This window comes from Colobus angolensis, unplaced genomic scaffold (assembly GCF_000951035.1).
Source record: "Colobus angolensis palliatus isolate OR3802 unplaced genomic scaffold, Cang.pa_1.0 Scaffold46, whole genome shotgun sequence".
Classification (NCBI taxonomy): Eukaryota; Metazoa; Chordata; class Mammalia; order Primates; family Cercopithecidae; genus Colobus; species Colobus angolensis.
Genome location: NW_012118043.1, coordinates 5,373,136 through 5,381,956, shown reverse-complemented (window position 1 = coordinate 5,381,956; position 8,821 = coordinate 5,373,136). Strand labels below are relative to the sequence as shown.

Genomic DNA, 8,821 nt, shown 5'->3' with positions numbered 1-8,821 from the left:
TTTTTTTTTCTGTTTTTAACTAAGACTGGGTCTTGCTATGTTGGCCAGGTTGGTCTTGAACTCTTGACCGTAAGCAGTCTTCCTGCCTCGGCCTTCCAAAGTGCTAGGATTACAGGTGTGAGCTACCACACCCACCAAGGAGTCTAGAAACTTCTTTTGGTCACACTATGAGATCTTAGGCTTTTCTGTAAAGTTTTTGGTTTTTTTGTTTTGTATTGTTTTTGTTGTTACAAGGGAGTAGCTGAAGAAATTGGAGATATATAGCCCAGGAAAGGGTAAACATTCAAAGGGCTGTCGTATGGCAAAGGCTACAGTTGAGGGCCCCTCAGTTGCTCCCTTCCTGGTGGGGACATCTCTAACTAGGAGATTCACACACTGGCTGGAGCCATCCTCAGCCCCCCACCCCACTCCCCATCTGAAGAATCTCTAAAATCCATTTGTGGCAAATAAGAATGAGTCAGAGTGCATGTTCCACTAAGCATCATGACCTCTGTGCTTTTTGTTATCTAAAACACCTCAGGCTCTGGTCCTAGTGAAGTGATGCTTGCTCATCTGCCAATTTTGAGAAAGGTCTTGGGACTGAATGACTGGCTACCTGGGACCTAGGAGCATTTCTTTGTGTGGTCTCAGCACCATCTTGTGGACACAGCATTGTGAACTAGGGATGGGCTGTGGTCATCAAATCCAAAGGAACCCAGAAACAAACCCCTGAAAAAGCTGCCATTGGGGAAGGGCTCTGCCCAAGGAATCCTGTTTTTAAGAGGGACTGCCTGCCCTCAGAGCTAGGAACTGCCTTGGGGCATTCACTTTTATGACTCTAACCTCGTTATTAAGCCCGTGACACCTGAAAGAGCAGAATGGGCAGGTTCAGCAATGCAGAAAGAGCCAGGCCTTTCCAGGAGCATGCTGCAGCACTGGGCTACCTACCGTTCACTCAGGAGGACAGCAGAGGCTTTCCGGGTAGGGGGAGCCCCATATCCCTTTCTCTCTGGCCTTTCTCATCCTGCATCCTGCCCCACCTCTTGGGCCAGGACACCCCTCTGCCCTGCCTCCTCTTCTTGCCTGGTACTCATTGCCTCTCAGAGCATAAGTCACCTTACTGTGTTTAAAAGGCCCCTCACCACTAAGGTGAGGATGGACCAGGATGAGGCTGTGAAGGCAACAGTGTTTCTGGGCTGAAATTCTTTGGCCTTCTTAGCCCAGTCTCCTAACACTCCTAAGCTGGCTGCCCTGATGTTTCTGTGTGTGAAGAAACTGAATAATCATCTAATTCAGGGTAAAGTGATGCTCTGAGGGCGGATTTGCCCAATCTCTTTCCCTGAATGGGAAGGGGCAACGTGTGGGCCTATAAAAGCCACTCAAGGGGTAGAAACTCCCCTCTGATTGTTTGAACCCCTAACCTCTTCTCTGTTTATTCTTCACAGTGGGGCTGTGTGGGTGCCTTATCCTTAATGGGCATGCAGGGCTCCCCAAAACAATATAGTCACTTAATTTTTTGTCTGTTAACACACAGTTATTGACTGTATTTATCCCAATATTACATCATGATGCATGTATCTATTCTTTGAAAGTATTATAAAAACACTTTTTTATACAATGAAAATATCAAAAAATAGGTTTTTTTCACTGTACTAAAAATATTAACATATTCTCCCAAGGCCTTAATATATGAACTCTTACTGTATTACCTATAGTCCCCTATTTTGTTAAAAATTTGGTTTTGCATGTGCCTTCCACAAGCACTTTTTCCTTGGCTTCCCTTCTTTTGGGGTCAGCCTGGCCTGAGCCCCTCAGCTCCTGACCATACGGCCTGCAGAGCTGATCTTGCCAGGACTTAGAGGAAGCTCTTAAAGCCTGAATCTCTGCAGGCCACTCAACTCTGCGCTTCAGCACTAGGGAAATCCCCACTTACAAACTGACCCTGCTTCCAATGCCTTTCAACTGCCGAGCATTTAATTGGTTGCTAGTATCATAATGAGGTGGGCTGGAGAAAAAGCTGTAGTTACAGGTTTCTGTTTGTTTTCTGGAATTTTCATGGAAAATTATGAGAGCAAAAAGGATCTATAGAATGAGATACTACATTTTATCTGTATTGTTTAATCCTCGTAAGAACAAGGTCACACTGCTGTGTCCACTTTATAGATTTTTTTAAAAACCAAGTCTAGAGATGCTAATTAACTTGTACATGTGCATATAGCTAGCAAGTTAGCGGAACAGTAATTTAAACCCAGGAGTGGGTAAGCAGTGCTCTACCTCTGAAGATAAAGATAACTCTCTATCCAGGAAGAAAAAGGATGCCCCACAGAACATGAAAGGAAAGCTTGGAACTATCGACTACATCTGACAGTTCCCGGTAATTTAATCAAGGACTTCAAGGGAAGCTTGAACCAAAATCTAAAATAAAGCACAACAAACATGCCAAATCCCAAAGTGAACCCAAATTTTTCATTATTTTTTTACTGAACAAAATACAAACTAATGAATTCATTAAACGGAGAATTAAACGAAAAAGGTTCTAAAATCAAAAACCCAAAACACCAAAATATTCTCTAAAATAAATTGTAACCAAATTGATATGTTATTAAAAACCCCCTTTGTATGAAGAGAAAGGAGCAGATGTAATTTGTCAAGTCTGTAAACAGTGCACGAGAGGCTTCTTTAGGAAGGTGAAAGAATTTATCTAAAACAGACATGTAACTCAATACACAGATAAGACCCTAGCTTTGTTTTTATTCATCAATTTATATCCAAATTTGAGTGACCTTCTGATTTAAGAGGATAAGTACATATAATGGAAATGTATTGATGATTTAAGTATTTATCTTAAACACCCTCCTTTCTACCAAGCTTTTTACTGGGACAGGTAATAAACAGTGAACTTGAAATATTTTTTATTTAAATGGTTACTGCCAGCTTGGTGTGGTGGCTCACACCTGCAGTCCCAGCACTTTGGGAGGCCAAAGCGGGAGGATCACTTATGCCTAGGAGTTCAAGACCAGTCTAGGCAACATGGCAAGACCCTGTCTCTACAAAGAAATAAAAAAATTAGCTGGGCATGTTAGCGGGCACCTGTGATCCTAACTACTCAGGAGCTGAGGTGGGAGGATCACTTGAGCCCAGGAGTTCGAGGCCACAGTGAGCAATGATCAAGCTACTGCACTCCAGCGTGGGTGGCAGAGTGAGACCCTGTCAGTAAAAAATAAAAATAAAAAACAAGAATTCCTTTTTCCATTTGCTTAGAAGAGAGGCTAACAATGCAACTAAAGAAAGAAAATTATTTAAATGATAGTTGTAATTAAATGCCTGTATGTGTGTGTATGCGTGTGTGTGTGTGTGTTGGCCAAAGCTCAGGTGTAACTGCTCTCTGAATTAAGAAAGAATAATTAATTAATGAGCCCCTATGGGGTATCAAGCACTGTGAGGGGGTCTGGGGAACTCTGGGAACACATTGAAACAGGACATTTGTCCCTGCCATTAAGGAATTTCACATTCCCTAATTTGGGGCCTGGGGCCAAGGCTTAGCTAATACTTGCTTCTGCTGACATTTTTGACTAAGAATTAATTGGTAATAGTAATAATAATAATAGCTAATGTTTATGATTAGTATAATAGTAATGTTGATTTTTATGCCGGACACTATGCCAAGCACTTTAAAGGTATCACTTAGTCCTCATGTTAACCTGAGTATCTTCTCATGTTAGCTCCCATTTTATAGAGGAAGAAACCGAAGTGCAAGTTTTTAAAATTTGCACAAGGTCACAGCCAGAGCATGACAGAACCAGGTCCCCCAGATACCAAAGTTCAGACTTGTAGCCACTGTACCAGACTGGACGTGGTATGCCTTATCCTAAAGTATCGTAGAGCCCTGTTTTAAGAATGGACGTAACAGTGCTTTGGGAGTGTCTCAGTTCCTTTAGTTCAGCAACTTTAATCTCTTCACCATTCCTTTTCTATGCCCCCATCTTATGGTAACCCTACATATACACTCAATATTATCTTGAAATGGAAGGGGATAAAAATCAAAATAAGTCATATTCATAAGTGTCATATATTACTTTGAAGTATACATTTTTTAAGAAAATGAATTAAAAGTAGAATTTATGGAAAATACTGAATTTCCCTTAAATGTTCACCCCAGGGCTACCTGGTGGTCCCATATGGCATCTTTGTACACAGTAAGAAGTGGCCTCCTTCTGGCGGGGACTGCAGCCCTGCACCGAGGGACATGCCCAACCAAGCAGAGCCTGGGCTGCCTCTCAGCCTACCACAGGGCATAGCCTGTACCCCACACGTGGCAGCCCTGCTCCAGGCCCGCTTACATTTTGCCAGATGTAAAGTGGTCAGTAGGTTGGTGTGATGCCCTATGAGCCTTCAATAGTTGGGTCGCTAAATGAAACCAAGAAAAACATGGACAAGCTAAGTTCTTTATGCTCCTGCACCTGAAATGGAAAGTGTGGTTTTTGAGTCATGCTGCCTGGGTTTGAATCCCACCTCTGCCACCAATAGCTAAACAATCTTGGCTGAGTTCCACAGCCTCTCTGAACCTCACTTTTCTCATTTGTAAAATGAGAAAGGTTGCTGTGAGGCCTAAATGGAATGATATACATGCAGTGTGTAGAACGGTGCTGAGCACACAGCACATATATGCTTGTTAGGTGTTGGGACATAGCTTGGATGACATATGTAGGTGACTTCCTCCTGTCAAATGATAAGTCACAACGGGGACATTGTTGCATTTGTTAGGAGTATGGGGATGTCACTTCAAAGCAGTTCTCAGCTGCCCAGAGGGGCTCCAGCATAAGCAGGAGACATGATAAGCTGTTCCTTCATAGTGTAGTCAGAAGTCACAGGCCAGGTCATACGGACTATATATCTTGGTAATTTTCAGCAGGATGCAAAAGCACACCTACCCAGACCCTGTCTCCCAAACCCTGGCTCAGTGTTAGTGATATCACTGATCTCAAATTCTTTTTGTGGTTCCACAGGTCAGTCTGATATGCATAGTTCTGCTGAGAACCACCGTTATAAGTACACACGATCGTGCCTCTTCCATCTACTGTTCATTGCCTGATGGGAGGCAAGGGCTTATAGACTGGTGTGCCGGGATGCAAAGCATCTGCAGTTCCATGACCCAGCAGGAGGCCACAGACCCAGCACCGTCTCCAGATTAGCTTCTTATGAGAGGAGGAGAGGAGGCCGGGGGAGGGAGCAGACGCCAGAAGGAAGCGACCGGTGACTGCAGGGTGGAAAGCTGCCAGAGTGTGGGAAGGGAAGATGTCACATGGAAGCTAAGTCCTTCACAAACACCCAGCACCAGGGCTTTACACGGCACCGCCATGTTGCCACCTTTACAACCTTTTAAGTATTAAATTGTAAAGAGTTTGTTGCCAATTCAGCCCAGGTTCTCAAGACAAAGGCCAAATTCCTGGACTTTGAACAAAGCGTGTCCGTAGTGCTTGAAAGATTGCTCTTTTTCTTCCTTTGGGCCAAAATAGTGATAGTAAGCAGTTTTCAGTGTTTCAGAGCTGTGGTTCGGTGTTTTAACTTGTTTGGGCTATAATAGCTTTGTGGGCAGCAGATAGCTCTGTTTTATCTTACGCAGCTCAGCTTTAGGCCAGCAATGTTGATTTGTGTGTGGGGTGGGTTCTTTTTCCTTTTTCATGTCAGAACAACCTTCTTGGCTTTTTTTTTTTTTTTTTATGACCACCCATTAGCATAGGTGGGAAATAGCAGAGCAGTTCAGGTTGACCTGACACTGGGTCTGGAAAGCTCGGTGACAGTGCCAGGTATGGTGGGCTCTATAAAGCTTAGTTTTGGGTGCTTTCTGTTTTTGTATTCATTAAGTAAAGGTTTATTAATTAATTATTATGTGGCAGTTGCAGGGCTGAGTGCTAGGAAAACTGGTCAACAGTCTCAGCCCTCATATAATTTTTACTCTGTAGTAAAGGCACAGACTTGTCAAGTAACTTTTAATTACAACCATAATGAGTACTATGAAAGAAAAGTATGCTAAAAAATATATAACAGAGGCACCAGATGGGAGGAGAGAAGTGGGTGGTGGATGGAGGTGAGGGTGGGCTGCTGCCCAGGCTAGAAGGACATTCCAGGCTGCAGAAGCAGCACACTCAAACACCCTGGGCTGGGAAGGCTGCAGGCACACTCAAGGAACAGAAGAGCGGCTAGTGTGGGTTAGAATGGCAGGAAAGGAGGTCAGATGATAGGGGACCTTAGAAGCCTTGGTAAGGCAGCTGAGATTTGGGTTCAGGGTTTTGACAAGCCCTGCTGACCAGTCTCCACTCTGTATTGGCCAGGAGACTCTTCCCTCCATCATGGAGGAGGCTCACACCAGAAGCCACACTCACCAGTCTCATGCTGCACCCTGACCGGCAGGTCCCCAGCATGAGCCCCGTAATCCCTCGGGACTGCATTATCACAGACCTGTAATAAGAGGGTAAACCTACATACTTGTGGTAGGGGAGGGGAGGCGAATGAAAACCCATCTTCCTGAGGCATTTACTTTAGATTAGCAAATCCTGGCTGTGCCAGTGTTTTCTGGGCTGTGGGGCAGACACAGATTGATTACACATCAGGCGGCACCTGGAAAATGCCTGCTGGACAGCTGTTGTACACCTGGCCAGCCATGAAGGATCCCAGGCCCAAGGCCCACCAGCTAGCAATGCTCAGATCATCCTGGCAACTGCCACCCAGGATCAAGGGGCTGCATGCCTTAACTGCCATCCTCGGCTGCCCTGCTTGGAGACCTCTCTGGCACATTCCTCGATCTCTCTGAGATTTCTTGGCATATGACTGAGGCTGGTTGCCCCCAAGTGCCCAACCTCTTGAATCCCATTCTGGGTCTTTTCCAGCTGCCAGCTTCTTCCATGGGGATCTTGTATAACAAGTCTGAGGTTTGGACTCACTGCTGGGCCCTTTTGTGCCATATAGAACAAGTCACCTGCTCTGACTTAATTACTGCTGTATGTGTGCACATACATGTAAGGCAAATCAATTCTCCAGGCTCAGTTACCACATCTGTACAATGAGCATGTTAATAATACTAGCTTCCATATTGAGCACTAACTGTTAATTCATTGAATCCTATGAGTACATACTAGTATTTGCGGGTTTTTTTTTTTTTTTTAGACGGAGTTTTGCTCTGTCGCCCAGGCTGGAGTGCAGTGGCGCGATCTCAGCTCACTGCAACACTCCACCTCCTGGGTTCAAGCAATTCTCCTGTCTCAGCCTCCCGAGTAGCTGGGATTACAGGTGCCCACCACCACACCCGGCTAATATTTCGTATTTTTAGTAGAGACAGGGTTTCACCATGTTGGCCAGGCTGGTCTAAAACTCCTGACCTCAGATGATCCTCCTGCCTCGGCCTCCCAAAGTGCTGGGATTACAGGCGTGAGCCAAGGCATCCAACTAGTATTTCCATTTTTTATGTGCCAACCTCCACAGGAGGTTGTGGAGGTGATTAAATGAATTAATATGCAAAGTGCTTTATGACATGAAATATATCTGATAAAAGCAATTTTATTCAATATTGGAGAATTCAGACAGATGAAAATTGTAATTGGCTTTATTTATGGTGACTATGCTCATGTAATGTTGATTTATAAACATATATCTTTTTATAGTACAGATTGTTCATTTTGTAAATGACTACTGAGGGCCTACTCTGTGTCAGGTGCTTAAGATATGTCAGTGAAGAAAATCAAAACCTGATGCTCTTGTGGGGCTTACATTTTTGCAAGCAGACAGACAATAAACAAGTCCATTTTGTGTGTAGTATATTGGAATGTTGAGTGCCATGGAAAAGTCAAAAAGCAGAGCAGGGCGAGGGGGATCATGAGTGCAGGGGACAGAGGCAGGTTGCTTTTTTGGGGATCGTGAGTGCAGGGAACGGTGGCAGGTTGCCTTTTGGGGGATCGTGAATGCAGGGGAAGGCCGCAGGTTGCTTTTGGGGGATCGTGAGTGCAGGGAACGGTGGCAGCTTGCTTTTGGGGGGATCGTGAGTGTAGAGGACGGCAGCAGGTTGCTTTTTTTAGTCGAGGTGAGCCTGGTTTGTGTTTCATATGCATGGTCACGTCCCTTATGTGCCAGACATTTACTGCGTGCCCTCACCATGTGCTGCGGCCTGGAGATACAACAGTGAACAGTGAGCAGCCTAGATAAGCAGCTCCTCCTGGAGCTTACTTTCTGGCGGGCAGAGTGGACAGTAAACAAGCAGGCAAGGCCAGGTGATAATTGCAGGTTGAGGTAAGCAGGATGAAGAAATAAACAAGGTGGTGTGAGGGCAAACCAAAGGGGCAGCAGATAGAGAGATGGGGTGGCCCCTCCGAGGAGACATTTGAGCTGGGCCTGAAGCACGAGCCTGAGCCAGCCACCGGCAGTGCCAGAACCGTGTGTATCAAAGGCCACAGGGCCAGAAGAGACTGGGCAGGTGGAGTCAGCCCAGGGAGCCTGTGTGCCTGAGGAAAGGCAGCACAAGGAGTGCGGTAGGAGGGAACGAGTGAGTCTGGAGAGTGGACAGCGCAGGGCCTTGCTGGCCACTGGGAAGGGTCTGATTTTATCCTAAGATCAGGGGAAGGCCACTGAAGGGCTTTGAGCAGGCTTGACTTGATCTCATTTATGGGTTTGTTTTTTTGTTTTTTGTTTTGTTTTGGTTTTTGAGACACAGTTTCGCTCTTGTCACCCAGGCTGGAGTGCCATGGCGCGCGCAATCTTGGCTCACTGCAACCTCTGCCTCCTGGGTTCAAGTGATTCTCCTGCCTCAGCCTCCCGAGTAGCTGGGATTACAGGCATGTGCTACCATACTCAG

The 8,821-nt window shown here is 45.4% G+C and overlaps 1 protein-coding gene and 1 long non-coding RNA gene across 7 annotated transcripts in view; one reads left to right on the top strand and one right to left on the bottom strand.

Moving 5' to 3' along the window:
* The window catches only part of LOC105523309, a 36,345-nt gene that overhangs the window by 911 nt on the left and 26,613 nt on the right, over window positions 1–8,821 (bottom strand). The window lies entirely within an intron of this gene.
* The window catches only part of ZBTB38 (zinc finger and BTB domain containing 38), a 65,607-nt gene that overhangs the window by 37,534 nt on the left and 19,252 nt on the right, over window positions 1–8,821 (top strand). The gene's annotated exons all lie outside the window — the stretch shown is intronic.